The sequence below is a fragment of the Cebus imitator genome, unplaced genomic scaffold, assembly GCF_001604975.1.
Source record: "Cebus imitator isolate Cc_AM_T3 unplaced genomic scaffold, Cebus_imitator-1.0 Scaffold71, whole genome shotgun sequence".
NCBI classification, from domain to species: Eukaryota; Metazoa; Chordata; class Mammalia; order Primates; family Cebidae; genus Cebus; species Cebus imitator.
The window spans coordinates 5,326,356-5,342,445 of NW_016107386.1; the positions used below are offsets into that span (position 1 = coordinate 5,326,356).

The following is a 16,090-nucleotide window of genomic DNA, read 5'->3' on the forward strand; positions in this document are numbered from 1 at the left end:
ATCTCTTGACCTCGTGATCCACCCGTCTCGGCCTCCCAAAGTGCTGGGATTACAGGCGTAAGCCACCGCGCCCGGCCAAATGAAATATATTTTTAACAAAATCAGATGAGAGGAGGCTGGGGGACTATGGGTGATGTCAGGGCTGGAGGAGCCAGCTCTCTCCTTTCCCCAGCTCTGGGGTGAGTGGCCTCCACCTCATCATCCCCGCTGCTCCTGCCTTCACCAAACAATCTCCAGGGGTTCTGAGTGCTGAGTGGGGGCCTCCAAATCACAGCACAGTCATATGGGGGGGGTGGCAGGAGAGGGGAATTGGGAGAAGGTAGGCAGGTACACCAAAAGCAGGGGACGAGGACCACAGGACCCACACCGCAGTTCTCCGCCCAAGCTGTGTTTCTGAGAGTCAGTCTGGCTTTAGGCCAGTCAGCCACCAGGCAACCTTTGGAGATTTAAATGGATTTGCAAATTTTCTAAATTCCTGTGATATCCTTCTAAACCCCCAGCAGCTAGAAAAGTTTGAGGGCGAACGGGGGCCATGGCAACCCCCTAGTGGTCAAGCTGCTGGGGCTGGGGGCTGGGGGCTGGGACCTGGCCATCAGATCTGGGGGCTCCTCTGTGAAGAAGGGGTCAGCCACCGGCCATTTCCTTTGGCCCCAGGCAGCTGCTCAGGCCTCCTCTTTGTCTCCCTCCTTCTGGACCCTACCCCTTCTCCATGCCATTCTAAAGCATAAATCTGATCACACCACCTCCCTGCCCAGGATCCGCCTGTGGCTCCCCAGTGCCTGGAGTAAATCCCATCTCCAAACAGAGGCTGCCACTGATTGACACTTACTGCATGCCGAGACTGCGCTGAGTGCTTTATGAGACTGATACCGTGTAATGCTCACCAGCAACCCCAGAGGCAGCGACTGTTTTTACCTCCGCTTTATACATGAGGAAACTGAGGCACACGTGGCCACATAATTGTAGCTACACATCTAGAAAGTGGCACAGCCTGGAGAGGTTGGAATCTCCTTGTGCCCCATTACTCCAAACTTGGGCCTTTTGTTCCCACCAGTCAGATCCCAGAATTCCCGAAAGGAATGTGCACTATCCTGCTTGTGGGCATTTGCCCCCCCTTTTCCCCCTTCCTGGAATGCCCTTCCTCATCACTTTTCTTTCAGGGATATTCTGTACTCCATCTCTTCCAGGCAGCCTTCCCAGGTTCTTCCTATCTTCCAAGTGCTAGCCATGCACTTTGTGCTGAAGCCATGCTACTTGGCCCTCACCTGTGGGTGATCTGTTTGTGTTTTGTTTGTTCATTGGAGATTGTTCAGGCCCCAGCAGTCAGACCTGAGGCTGCACTTTCTGCTGGGGAAAGGTTTCACCATCCTATGCTCTGCCCCCAGTGCCCAGCCCTGGGTAGGCAGTGGGGCTGAGATGTCCTGGTGAAAGGGAGGAGGAGCTCACTGAAGACTTGCTCCCAAGTGTGAGACTAGACCAGACCTCCAGCCATCGCCTCAGGTGCCCTTGCAGGACATCATGTGGCTCCTCCAAGTGGCATTTCTCCATTGCAAGCAGGGAGGAGTCTCTCTGCTTCCCTCTGTGACCCCCTGAGAGCACAGAGGCCTCTAGTGACAAGTTCTGAAGTCATGCAGTCCACCACCATGACTGTAAGTCCCTGAATGCTGTGAATTCAGGGTCCGAGCAGGAGACCCTGAATTCACAGTATTCAGGGACATACAGTTATAGTGGTCCCTGTCCCTGAACACCTAGCCCATGCAGGCATAGAGCCTGGCACCTCCCATACCTTGGAATCCTCATGGCAAGTTTTCGAAATCAGTGTTAGGATCTCCTTTTTGTAGATGAGGAAGCTGAGGTCTGGAGAGGTCAGGTGACTTTGCCAGGGCCACACAGTGCTGTCGAGGTGGTGTTTAGGCTGAAGTCAGCCTGGTCCTAAAGCCTTCACCTCGTGCTCCCCGGGAAGTTCCCAGTCAGAGGGAAGAATCTCCTTCCCTCTGCAGAGCCTGCTCCTGGCTTCAGCACCTTCCCCAGCAAAAGTGCAGCCTCAGGTCTGACTGCTCCAAGGTCCGCCCAGGCCCTGGCTTGGTCCTGAGAGAGGAAGGAGACCATCTGGTTAGCACCCTTCTCCCAGACAGCAGTTATCAGCAGCCCCCCTCCTCTGTGGGGAGAAGAGCTGGGACTTGTAATTGCCCACAGATGTGGGGCGGGCAGCGGAAAGCACCGTGGATCAAGAGTCAGGAGACCTAGTGCTTGCCCTGGCTCGACTCAAATCCACCGTGTGGCCAGCCTCAGACCCCCAAAACATCCCATCTCTGAGCTGCTTCCACAGCTGTGAGGCAGTGAGCGCTGTGGGTAAACGGCACCAGGCTTGGGGATCAGATGACTATACGTTGAACCTGACTCAGTTTCTGGCTGTGTGACCCTGGGCCAGCGCCTTGCCTCTCTGGGCCTCAGTCTCCTTCTCTGGGAGCAGCAAGGCCACATGTGGGCTCCATGAGACAACAGCATTTGCAAGGTGCTGAGCACAGTTCCTGTACTTCACAGCTGGACCTCTGGCCACTGGCTGAGAGAGCCACTGCTCTCCCAGCCTCCTGCATTGGACCACTTGACCATGAAATTAGTCTGCAACCTGCAAAATGCTCTGCCCATGGAAGGGACCTGGACATCACTCATGTTCTAAAGATCTGTGTCCATCCTCCAGGCACAGGCCACGGTCTGACTCTGAGACCAGCTACCTCCTAGGCTAAAGGAGGGTGCTCTGGGCATTTGCTGAGAACAGGCTGCTGTTGAGTGCAGTGAGGAGGGAGAAAGGGGTGAAAGGGTCTTCTGAAATGCCCATCCATCTCTTGCAATTGATTCAGAACCCAGTGGGCAGTGGGTTCTTGGAATGGGAATCTTTTTTCTGTGCCCTTGTCTTATGACCAGAGTGTTAGGAGGGAAGGGAAGGGGTGTTGGGCCCCTCCCCAGGGTCAGGGCTTATAGCACCTCTGCTAGGAAGCAGTGTGAGCAGGATGCTATAACAGGAACCAACCCGTTCTTAGCAGTTTCTGTGTCTACTTCAATTCTGCTTTACATCCGATACCTCGAAGTTGCTGCTGTATTCCTCAGCGCCTAGAACATGCTTAGCATTCAGGATGTTCTTAATAAATACTTACTAGATTAATTTAACCATTACAGCAACCTCAAAATTAGATATATAAACTCTCCCCATTTTTTTTTTTTTTTTTTTGAGACGGAGTCTTGCTCTGTCTCCCAGGCTGGAGCGCAGTGGGGTGATCTCGGCTCACTGCAACCTCTGCCTCCCGGGTTCAAGCGATTCTCCTGCCTCAGCCTCCCGAGTTGCTGGGATTACAGGTGACCGCCACTACGCCTGGCTAATTTTTGTATTCGTAGTAGACGGGGTTTCACCATGTTGGCCAGGCTGGTCTCAAATTCCTGACCTCAAGTGATCCGCCTGCCTCAGCCTTCCAAAGTGCTGGGATTACAGGCATGAACCACTGTGCCTGGCTAACCTCTCCCTATTTTACAGTTGAGAAAGTGCACAGTCAGTTGCCTAAGGTCCTACAGCTCAGAAGTGGCAGAGCTGGGATTTGCTCCTGGGTGTTTCCGACTCCAAAGCCCCTTAATGAGAGGCTGGATGGGGCCTGGGATGCATTTCCCAGGTAGTCATCAGACCCTAGAACCCTATGGACTGTGCACAAGTCGATCCCTCTTGGAACCTCAGTTTTCCCATCAGTCAAACAAGGAGGTTGACCCAGATGATGGCAAAGCTTTCTTCCAGCCCTAAAACAATTTCAGGATTCCAAGCCACGCCAGCCTAGATTGGCAGCTGCACAAGCATTGCTGTGTACTCAGGGATCATGCATATTTAACTTCACAATGAAAGGGTTTTTTTTCTTACCCTTTCTCTACACATTACAGAAAGAGGTCAGGATCGATGACAACTAATGGAAAACTTTAAACAGCAATAACAAGGAGGAATCGTCTAACAATTAATGTGTCCCCTTACCATGCTCAGTTTCTCGAGGAGCTCAGAGGGTTCCCACAGAGCCCACATGCCCATTTTCCTGGGATGCTGAGCAAGGAGGGCCAGGGAGGTGGACCCACAGGGGGCTGTGTGTGGATGTTGTAACCCTTTAGGTCCCTTCCAGTGCTGTTTTTCGAACCTCATATGCTCTAATTTCAAGAGGAAGCAAGGCTTTGGCCCAGATGAGTGATGGGATCCAGAGGTGAGGGGAGAAATGGGCATGGGGACCTACCTCTAGTGGGAGTGGGTGTGAAATTCACATACTTGTTCCTTCTAGTGTAGAAGCCACCTCACATCCCTCCTGAGCCCTCAGGCCCACATCTCAGGATAAAGACTTCCTGAACCTCCAAGCCCTAGCTCCAGAGCCCGCCCCCACCCCCCTACATCCACCAGATGCTTCCTGGAGTGGTCCACCCCTGGCCTGAAAATCAAAGTGTATTGCTTTAACCACATTAAAATCCTCTCCTCCCCTCAGTTCAGATCAGGGCTATTTGATGTCTCAGGTGCCCAAAACCTTTTATCTGCCAGAGATACCAGCTTCTCTGCCCTGTGATGGAGAAGGCTGTCTCTTGGGAGGGTCAGGGAGTCTGAAAGTTCCTGAATGTCAGAGATGAAAAAGACTTTTGGGGGTCACCTGATTCAACTGCTTTATTGTATGGATAGGAACTAAGGTCCAGAGAGGGGAAGGGTTGCATCTAAGGTCCGTACAGATCATTGGTGATGGAGCTGAGCCTGGGACCTGAGGTCCCTACAGATCATTGATGATAGCAGTGAGCCTGAGACCTGAGGTCCTTACAGATCATTGGTGATGGTGCTGAGCTTGGGACCTGAGGTCCCTACAGATCATTGGTGATAGCAGGAAGCCTGGGACCTGAGGTCCCTACAGATCATTGGTGATAGCAGGAAGCCTGGGACCTGAGGTCCCTACAGATCATTGGTGATAGCAGTGAGCCTGAGACCTGAGGTCCATACAGATCACTGGTGATGACGGTGAGCCTGGGACCTGGACTCACCTTTGTTCCACTACAGGTGCTGTATCTTCACCATGTCTCTGAAGGCCTAGAGAGACCCAGCTCCACCGCTGTGGTTCAGGACTCAGCCTCCAGTTCTCTCTGCACAGAGTTTGGGCTGAAAAGGAGCAAAGCCATCCAACAAGAGATGGGAATCTTCCTGGGCAGCTTGCTGGACCCCCGAGCCTTTGGCCACACCACTTCTTCATTTTAATTATAGTTTCCTCTTTTTTTTTTTTTTTTGAGACGGAGTTTCGCTCTTGTTACCCAGGCTGGAGTGCAATGGCAAGATCTCGGCTCACCGCAACCTCCGCCTCCTGGGTTCAGGCAATTCTCCTGCCTCAGCCTCCTGAGTAGCTGGGACTACAGGCACGCGCCACCATGCTCAGCTAATTTTTTGTAGTTTTAGTAGAGACGGGTTTTCACCATGTTGACCAGGATGGTCTTGATCTCTTGACCTCGTGATCCACCCGCCTCGGCCTCCCACAGTGCTGGGATTACAGGCTTGAGCCACCGCGCCCGGGCCCCTATAGTTTCCTCTTATAATAAAGTGGAGAGAAGCCGAGGGAGAAGCTTAGTGACCCCCAGAGGTCCATCCAGCTCTGCCCTTAGTCCCTGAGAGTTCCTGCCATGCTTTCTGTGGCTGTTTTAGCACATTCTTGTTGCTGCTATTCTGTTACCTTCCCTTCTGAGAAGTGAAAACCCAAAGGCAGTGGCCCCACCAGCTTCTCCATTTGAGGCTGAGCCTCAGTGGTTATGGGGTGGGGTGGGGTTTCCAGTTAGCCCTAGAGGGGCAAGGCTCAGCTTTCTAAACATGTCACAGAAGCCCTGGCCCCTCCTGACGCAGAGCATTAAAGTTGTAGGTTTGACCTGGTGGACTGTGGGCGGCTCCCATCTCACCTGTATCTGTGTCCTTGTCAGCTCCCAACCCGTGGCCTATCTGCTGAATGGATAAGTGAAATGGTGACTAGATAAATAAGTGTATATAGAGATGCATAAATGGATTGGTGAGTGGGTAGATGGGTAGAGGGTTGGATGGATGGATGGATAAATGGATGGAGACAGACAGATGGCCTCCCCTTTAGTCCAGGGCACAGAGATGACTTCATGAGCACTCTTCCTCATGAAGGCCTATGTTTGGTTTAGTGTTCTGTAGTCATCATCTTGAAATTCTTAATAATTTTCAACAAGGAGCCCTGCCTTTCCATTTTGTGCTTGACCCACAAATTATGTAACTGGTCCTGCCAGAAAGTTCAGGCTGGGCCTGGGATGTCTTCATCCCCAAAACCAGCCTTGCTGCCTCGACTGTCCCCATCGTCATCCACAGCCTCCCACTAAATGCCAGCTTGCTGGTGTCATCTTCCTGCCTGGAGGCCCCTCTCCACAGTGCCTGGAGTTACAGCATTGCCCTGCCTAGCCAGCAGCTACCACCCACCGTCACTGTCAATGTCCTGAAGAGTTGGCTTCCTGGTGCGCCCAGAGCAAACCCTCACACAGCACCACAGACCTTTCCCAAAGCCTCCCTGCCTCCTTCCCTGGCGGTCACCTACCTGTTTGCTGAAGAGCCCCAGTTTCTAGCCTAACACATGTCTCCCTGCCATTTCTCCCAGATGCTTTGCCATCTCCCACAGAGCCCTGGCAATAACCTTCCCTGGCATCTTCTGCCAAAGAACTCAATGAAATTCTGAAGGCCTAGCTCAAGGCCACCTCCCTCAGGAAGCCATGCTCCCTCTCCCCACTGGAGCCATCATAGACTCATATGAGTTACCGTTTACCGAGCACCCATGATGTGCCAAGTGCTGTGCGTCATCGTCTCTGGCCCTCCCAGCAATGGAAAAGGAGGTCTCTCATGCCATTTCCCAGGAAATCAAGACTCAGACAAGCTAAACTCAGAGAGGTCACCCAATTACAAGGTGGTAGATCTGGGGCTTGGACCCAGGAATAAGTGGCTTCCAGCTGGAACCAGGCTCACAGCCTGGCGGGGCTCCCATGCCATTTCTCTGCCCTGGATGGCATCAGGCACAGCCTGTTGGCTTCAGAGTGCCATATGTCTGTTCTGCTTCCACCAGCTCATCCCATCACCTCCCTGGAAGGAACGAGTCACCAGTGCCTGCCCATGTCAGTTCCGTAGGCTACTGAATCCTGTGTTATTAGGAGGCAGCCGAGGCCCTGGGACTGAAGAACTGACCCTACAGAGCCTTGTAATGCCTCATACTGTGTAAGCATTTATTGAGCACCTACTGCGCTCCTAATTTCATATTAAGAACTTGGAGAGAGTCCAGATTGTTGTTAGGTAGGTTTCCTGGTTTGTAGGAAGTCATATTAAAGGACTAAGACAAAAGGTCAGGAAAGAAGTAGGTGACAGACGGTGGACTGGCAGTCATTAGATTTAGTCACTAAATTCCTGAGTGTGCCAGGATGAGACCCTCCTCACTGAGCCTCGGTCCACTGAAAAGGGCTGTTGCTACCGATCGTACCAATAATCATAGCAACTGCCTCTTCCTGAGGAGCCTTTCTTGGGAGAGGCCTTCCTGCACCGTCTCACTTCTGACACGCATCCCTTTGCTGAGAAGCCTAGTGCTGTGGAGCCTTGGCTGTGCACGCGAGGCTGAGTGAGTGAGTGACTTCTCCCTCTAGTGAATGAATAATAATAATGTGGCCACCAACTTTGCAGAGGGCTGTGTGCCAGGCCCTGTTCTGAGCATTTTGCTTGTGTTAACTCCTTCAGTAGCCCTGACAACTCAGTGACGAGCCCCAATCTACAGATGAGTAAACTGAGGCACAGAGGGGAGGGAAAGTGAATGACCAAAGACGGGGTGGGAGGACTGATGCTGAGACGGTGAGAGGGTCAGTGAAACGGGGGTTTTCTGCCCTCCGGCTCTGCCGCCCCAGAGGGCTCTGAGGGGAATCTCAATGCTCGGTAATTGGCACTTACAAGCGGAGGGTTTGCTCATTAGCTAGTTCCCCCTCCCCTATGTGCAGGCTCTAGGCCTGTGGGGGAAGGCTGTGTGCTGGTGGGTCAGTGTGAATGGCCCAAGGCCTGCCTGTCCCCTGCCCACTTGGCTCTGAGAACCCATTCTATTTGCGGCCCCCACCCCTACCCATGGCTGCTCCGGGCTGGCAGCAGCCCGGGGAACAGAAGGTTTGCTTGTCTGCGCCTGCCGCACCCCCCTCCTCAGTCTCAGCCTGGGACCCCTCTCAGGGGCTCCTTTGGCTGCCAGGGCCTGGCACTCTCCGTTGCCATGACACCGGCTGGAGATGAGGCTCTGGGGGTGGGGGCGGGGAGGGCAGCTCGGGATGGTGGAGGCCTGGAACTCCACAGCTACAGAGGCCCTGGCCCTCTGCAAACAGTGGAAGGGGGTACTTGGGCCCCCGCAGGAGGGGGCCTGGACCCTGAGCACAGCAGGCCGGTGGCAGAGCTGACCACACACCTGGGCTGATTGCCTGGAGGCTCTGTCCCACAGGAGCACTGCCCCTGCCAGACCCCAGCTTTCCTAAGCAAAGACCCCTCTCCTTAGCCTTGTGTGCTGACCCTCAGCCTCTGCAGTAAAGTTGCAGAAAGGTCCTGAGTTCTATCCCTAGCTTGACTTTAAAATTATTGGTGACTCAGGACAGGCCCCCCTGTACACACTGCCCCTCAGTCAGAGCAGAGGTGGGACCCAGACCCCCAAGGACCTTCTCATCCATGAGATGCTAGATTCCACATGGACTCCATTAGAGGGAGTCAGGCCAGATAGGCAGAACTGTTTCTGGGTAGGAGATAGGCAGTCTGGCATGTCGGGCAAGAATTCAGGTTTTGGCAGTTGTGGTGACGCATATCTATAGTCCCAGCTACTCAGGAGGCTGAGGCGGGAGGATTGCTTGAGCCCAGGAGTTTGAGACTGTAGTGAGCTGTGAGCTATGATTGTGCCACCATGCCACTGTACTCCAGCCTGGGCAACAGAGCAAGACCCTGCCTCTAAAAAAGAAGGAACATAGGCTTTGGAGTTAGACCCGCCTGAGTTTGCATTCCAGTTCCTTTGCATCTTACTTATGTGACTTTGGGAAAGTTACTTAAATAACACTTAAGATGTGACCTTGGGAAAGTTACCAAAAGTCTCTGAGACTCAGTATCCTCCTCTGTAAAATGTGAATAATGAGTGTACCCCCACACAGGGTAGTCATGTGGAGGAAACAAAACCTCCAGATGATCTCATTTAGCAGAGTGCCTGGCTCTAAATTAGTAGGGGCTTTTGTTTGTTTCCAGATTGTGGGGATCAGAACAATGACTAGGGAGACGTCCTGTGTTTGGGGAGAGGGTGGTTGGAGGATTGAAGAAGGACCAATAAGCAGAGAACACAGTGGGATAAACTGTACTTAGCGTAATTAACAATTCTCAATAGTCTGGCCTCTGAAGATGCTGAGCTGGCTAAGAATGAAATGGGACACAGGTGAGGTGGTGAGATCCCTGTCATGGGAGGCGTGCAGTTGCAGAGAAGGTCAGGGATATGTGAATAGTGGAAATGTACTAAGATTGTAGGGCTCTGTGAAACATAGTGTGACTGTTTTCCACTCAAATTGTCAGCTTCAGCTTTACCCAGCTCCAAAGAGAGCATCAAAGAACGAAAGAAGCTGGGACAAAGAAGGTGAAAGAATGAGGCTGACGACTTTTATTTTTTTATTCAAGCTTGTTCTGTGCCAGGTACCAGGCTATCTGGCTATCCTTTTTGCAGGGCTCCTCATCTTTGCCTCGTGCCCCAGACGGGCTTTCACACGGGCATTGGGCTGTGTGCTCTGGAGCCTGTCTGCCCAGGATCAAACACTGGAGCCACCACTGGCAAGCTCTTGGGCAAACAATGTAACCACTCCGTGCCTCAGTTTCCTCATCTGTAAAATGAGGAAGCAGTACTGATGCCATGGGATTGTTCTGAGGACTCAGTGAGATCATTCACATAAGGAGCTTAGCCCAGATGGTGGGTAATAGGTACACTGGACCCTTGAACAACGAGAGGGCTAGGGATGCCCACCAACCTCAAAGTCAAAAATTCAGGTATAGCTTTTGACTCCCCCCAAATTTAACTGCTAATAGTGTACTGTTGGCCTTACTGATAACGTAAGGTCAATGAACACATATTTTGTCTGTTGTTATGTATATTACATACTGTGTTCTTATAATAATGTAAGCTAGAGAAAAGAAAATCACAAAAAAGAGAAAATACATTCTGTATTCATTAAGAGTCTTTTCCCTCGTCTGCACATTAAGTAGGCTGAGAAGGAGGAGGCAGAGAAGGGGTTGGCCTTGCTCTTGGGGTGGCAGAGGTGGAGGAGGTGGCGAGATAGGAAGGATGTGAATTTTTCACCTATGTAAAATGTTCACGTGTGAGTGGACCTGCACAGCTCAAACCTGTGTAGTTCAAGGGCCAACTGTACTAAATCAGAGGTAACTATTATGATGATTGTTATTTTTAAGGCTATTGGAGGCCCAGATGGGGCCGGGGTGAGTGGGGGGACTCTGGACCAGGAATCCACAGGGCCCTGGCGATGGCCCTCAAGGCGCCACAGGAGGCAGGAAGTGCTTGCTGTGCAGCCGCTGGGTAGGGGTGTGCAGCGGGCCTCCCTCCCTCACTGACCTCCTTCTCTGGCTGGTTCCCAGCCTTCCTGGGGACCCAGGCCTCCTCCCTTGGGCCCCCAGCAGCCCTGAGGCACACACTGAGCGCTTTCCCACGCGCTGTTCCAAGGAGCCGGCCGGCCCCACCCCCAAGCACATGCACTCTGATGGGTGAGGGGGTGTGTGCTGCAGGAGAGGGGGGCTCGGGCTTGGGAGATCAGCCCGTTCTTTATCAGCCTGGCTCTGTTCCAGACAGATGTTTCATCTTATTTTGGACTTCCAGAAAATAGGTCATTTCTTTCCATTGTGTTCCCTGGGGAGGCCTCATGGGGAGAGGAGCACAGAGTGAGTGACGAGTGTGAGGGCCTGGCTTGGGCCTTGGGGAGCTGAGTTGGGGGCAGCCGTCTTCCTCTCTCAGTTGCGAGGGAGCTATCAGGGCCAGGGCCGGAAGGTTCTCAAAGGTTGGGTGGAGAGGCCGGTCTGCTTTCTTCCCTGGCTTCTAGGTTGGGGCTCCCTGACCACGTGGCCAGATCACACCCACATCTCAGCCTGCTTGGGGACAGCCACATGGGCCAGACTCGCAGCCAGGCCCAGGCTGTGCTGCTGTCCCTTTCCTACTCACTAGCTGCTGGTGGGAGGACTTCATCCCTGGCTCCAGATGCCTCTTGCCCCCACGCACTCCCAGGCCTGGAACTGACAGCCTTCTCGGAGCTGAGTCATGACATCCCGGCTGGGGCCCCTCCCCAGCACCCCCACCCCGAGCCCAGCATTCCAACTCGGCACAGCTGCCTTCCCGGCATGGAGTCCTGAGGCCACTGCATGCCAGCCCTGAAAGTGCTCTCAGGACAGTTTTGCCCACCCTTTTGCACAGATGGGGAAACTGAGGCTCAGCAAGGGACAGGACTGGACAGTAGTCGCCCTTATCTGCAGTTTTGCCTTCTGAAGTTTCAGTTACCCCAGATCCACTGTGGTCCAAAAACATTAAATGGAAAATTCCAGAAACAAACAACTTAGAAGCTTTAAATTTTGTGCTGTTCGGAGTAGTGTGATGAAATCTTACACTGTCCTGTCTGTCCCGCCCAGGAGTGAATCATCCCTTTGTCCATATACACTACTCTCCTGGTAGTCATCAACAAAGGCCACTCCTGACATCCAGCCATCAACATCATCATGGCTCGATGGTCCAGGATCATCTGGAGCAGATGACATACATGATCCTTCTGATAACATCTGGAGGTCAGTAGTAGCCTAACGCTACTTCACAATGCCTGCGCCGTCACCTCACTTCGTCTCATCATGTAGGCACTGTGCCATCCCACACCTTCACAGGAACAAGGGTGATACCTTACAGTGACATATTTGACCACAGTCAAATAACTTTTATTACAGTATGTTGTTATCATTGTTCTATTACTTAATGTTGTTCACCTCTTACTGTGCCTTATTTATACATAAAACTTCATAGTAAGTATGTATTTGTAGGGGGAAAAACATAGTATGTCTAGGGTTTGGTGATAGGGTTTGGTTTTTTGTCTTTTTGAGACGGTGTCTTGCTCTGTCTCCCAGGCTGGAGTGCAGTGGTGCGATCTCGGCTCACTATAACCTCCGCCTCCTGGGTTCAAGCGATTCTTCTGCCTCAACCTCCTGAGTAGCTGGGATTACAGGCATGCCACCATGCCTAGCTAATTTTTGTATTTTTAGTAGAGATGGGATTTCACCATGTTGATCAGGCTGGTCTTGAACTCCTGACCTCGTGATCCACCCACCTCAGCCTCCCAAAGTGCTGAGATTATAGGCGTGAGCCACTGCGCCCAGCCAGGGTTTGGTTTTATCCAAAGTTTCAGGCATCTACTGGGGCCTTGGGATGTATTCTCTGCAGATGAGGGGACCACTATTCTATAAGTGGGTGTGACAGCTGGGACTAGAACCAGGTGCCAGGTGCCCACCCCAGCCCCCTGCCAGTCTGTCGTAGGCCTGTAAAGTATCTGAAGACTGGACGGGACTGGGTCAGGAGCCTGGGGTCTGTGGCTCACTACTGTCAACAACTTAGCAAATTCCCTCCTCTGAGTCCCAGTCACCAATCCCTGCCTGACTGGGCCTGTACAGAGAAAGTGACTTTGAAACAAAGATCAATGTGTGTCAGGACAGGTGTGCTGCGGAGAGGGTGGGGTAGCCGCTGTGGCCTGCACCTTGGGGCCTTGAGCCACCAGTCTCACGTCTGAGCACGGGCTGGAGGCAGGGAGCTGCGCAGGCAGGTGAGCTTCAGCCCCACTGACCACCCGATCCCATCTTGTCTAGGCCAAAACAGTGGGACACTCGCTTTCCTTCTCTAAGCCTCAGTTTCCCCACCAGTACAATGGAACACAGAACGACTGTTGGATCGGATAGATGATCCCTGAGGGCTTTGGCGCGCTGACATTCCAAGACTCTGACCCCATAACCCTACAGCCAGGCCTCCTCCTCCCTCAGGCATTTGGTTTATTCAGAACATCCCTGGCCTGACACTGCCTGCCCCCAGCACCCCCCTTCTCCCTGCGGCAGGGTGGCCCTCTCTCATCCCATCTCACTGCTGTTTCTACACAGCCTGTTCCCGGCCTCCAGACTGAGCATCCCTCTGTCCCCTCAGTGCCCACAGACCCTCCGCATCCTAAACCAGCTCTGCCTCAGCTCTCACTGCTGCTCTTTGGCCTCATTCTCATGTCAGAAAATGGCATTGTCCCCTCAACATGCACACACACACACACACACACACTCACACTCCTGCCTCCTAGTATTTCAAGCCAGATACAGGGGTGCATACCTCCCTCTCCAGCACCTTAATTTTTTTTTTTTTGAGACAGAGTTTCGCTCTTGTTACCCAGGCTGGAGCGCAATGGCACGATCTCGGCTCACCGCAACCTCCGCCTCCTGGGTTCAAGCAATTCTCCTGCCTCAGCCTCCTGAGTAGCTGGGACTACAGGTGCGCACCACCATGCCCAGCTAATTTTTTGTAGTTTTAGTAGAGACGGGGTTTCATCGTGTTGACCAGGAGAGTCTCGATCTCTTGACCTCATGATCCACCTGCCTTGGCCTCCTAAAGTGCTGGGGTTATAGGCATGAGCCACCGCGCCTGCCCCCAGCCCCTCAATATTAAGTCACCCAGTCCTGTAGATTCTCAGCTAAGCAACTCTCAAATCCATCTGTTTCTGAGTCCCCATTGCCTTCTCCCTAGACCCAACCAAACCTGCATGTTGGTCAGAGAAGCTGTGGGGCTGGTGGCATACAGCACAGAGTCACACCACCTTACTTTAATGTCTGCTCTACCCCTTCTGGCCCTGCTCTCCTAGCCCAGTTATTAAGTGCTCTCTGCCTTGGTTTCCCCACCTGTAACATGGAAATGTATCTACCTCATAGTGTTGACTGAGGATCAAGTGAGCCAATACATGCCAAATGCTCAGAATGGTTCCTGACACAGTAACACGGGCTTTCTGGTTTGTCCATGCATGTGGCTGTGTGTTCCGGTGAATCTGGTGTTCTGTGTGCACAGTTCTGTGCATGTTGTATGCGCTGCATATGCATGTGAACTGTTGCACATGGGTGCATCTCCACATGTGCTGGGCACAGTGAAAGCTGTGTGCCTGTGTTTTGTGTGGGTGTGCACGTGTTTGGTGCCTGCATGAGGGCTTGGCACACACGTGGCCTGTTGCATACATATGTGTTTCAGAGGAGCGTGTGAGGGAGTGCAGGTATCTGTGCATCTGTGCTGTGTGCATGTGCTCACTGTGTGCAGGCTTCCTCCATCAGCCCCGCAGCAATGCAGGGCCCCCGCCCTGGCCTGCCTGTGTCGTGGGAGCCTCAGGACCCTGAGGGAGGGAAGCTGTTGCTGGCGGATGTGGCCAAGATGGGCTGGATTTATTTAGATTAAGGCAGTGGGAAAGGAGTGGAGAAGCGTGCGTGCTGGGAGGAGGGAAGTCTGGGCTCTGAGAGTGACTCCCCAAGCATGCTTGCTCTCCTGGACTTGGGGCCCCCCTCCTCTCCCCTGGACTTTGGAACCTTACTCTACTCCTTTGGACTGGGGCCCCCACTCTACTCCCTTGGACTTGGGGGTCCTTACTCTGCCCCCCACTCCTCTCCCCTGGACTTGGGGCCCCCCACTCCTCTACCCTGGACTTGGGGCCCCCCACTCCTCTCCCTGGACTTGGGGTTCCCACTCTTCTCCTCTGGACTTGGGGTCCCCCACTCCTCTCCCCTGGACTTGGGGCCCCCCAATTCTCTCCCCTGGACTCGGGTTCCCACTCCTCTCCCCTGGACTTGGCATTCCACTCTGTGCCCCTGGACTTGGGATCCTCACTCTGCTCCCATGGGCTTAGGGTCCTCACTCTGCTCCCCTAAGGGGTCCGTCCCTCTGAATCACATGAGGAGCTAGGCCTGATCTCCACCTTGGGCCTCTGAGCCTCCAACCTGGCCAGAATAGAAGGAATCCTGAGGGGTTCCTGGCATACAACACTCTCTTCATGGGCAAAAGGGGGACACCTAGGGGTTCCCTCCCTCTCTCTACTCTAGAGGCCTCCTGGGCAGGAGGGACAGCAGGTGGGGGAGTGCCTGCTCTCTGACTGTGACATCCAGGTTGTCCTAGGTGACCCTTCCCTGGAGTACTGTCCTAAAGACGGGAAGTTGTCACAGGCAAGCCCACCATCATCAAGTCAGCTGCCTGGGCCTCCCTGGAATAGGCTGGAAACAGAGCAGCCTCTGGGAAGCACAAAGAGGCCCCTAATTGGGTGGACAATGAGGGGGTGTCAGGGAGTCATCCACGATGGCCTGGGAGGTCATGTCTGAGTGCCCTAAGCCCTACTCTGCCCTCCCTGGCCCTCCAGCCTGTCCCTACCACTCTTCCCCTGCCACCTCCTGGGGTTCCACATCACCAGCAGAAGTCCCCTGAAACACTGTTGTCTAACTCTTAATTGTAGAGATGGGGAAACTGAGGCCCAGAGAGGGAAACAACTTGTCAAAGCCAGCACAGCAAGTCTATGGATGAATAGTCATGGAAATTCCATCTGCAGAGCGAGATGGGTAGTGGATTCTCATGGGACTCTAGCCTCAGGAATGTAGCTCCCTCCTGCTTACTAGTCCCCACCTCCTCAAAACACCCCAGTAAGATTCATGGTGACTAGAACCTTCTCTTTGGCCAGTAAAAAAGGCAGAGCTGGCCGGGTGCGGTGGCTCACGCATGTAATCCCAGCACTTTGGGAGGCCGAGGCAGGCAGATCACAAGGCCAAGAGATCGAGATCATCCTGGCCAACATGGTGAAACCCCATCTCTACTAAAAATACAAAAGTTAGCTGGGCGTGGCGGCAGGCACCTGTAGTTCCAGCTACTCAGGAGGCTGAGGCAGGAGAATTGCTTGAATCTGGGAGGCAGAGGTTGCAGTGAGCTGAGATAGTGCCACTGCACTCCAGCCTGGTGACAGAGCAAGTCTCCATCTCAAA

The 16,090-nt window shown here is 53.2% G+C and overlaps 1 protein-coding gene across 1 annotated transcript in view; it reads left to right on the top strand.

The window, feature by feature from the left end:
• PDGFRB (platelet derived growth factor receptor beta) overlaps positions 1–16,090 on the top strand; it is a 42,871-nt gene that overhangs the window by 812 nt on the left and 25,969 nt on the right. The window lies entirely within an intron of this gene.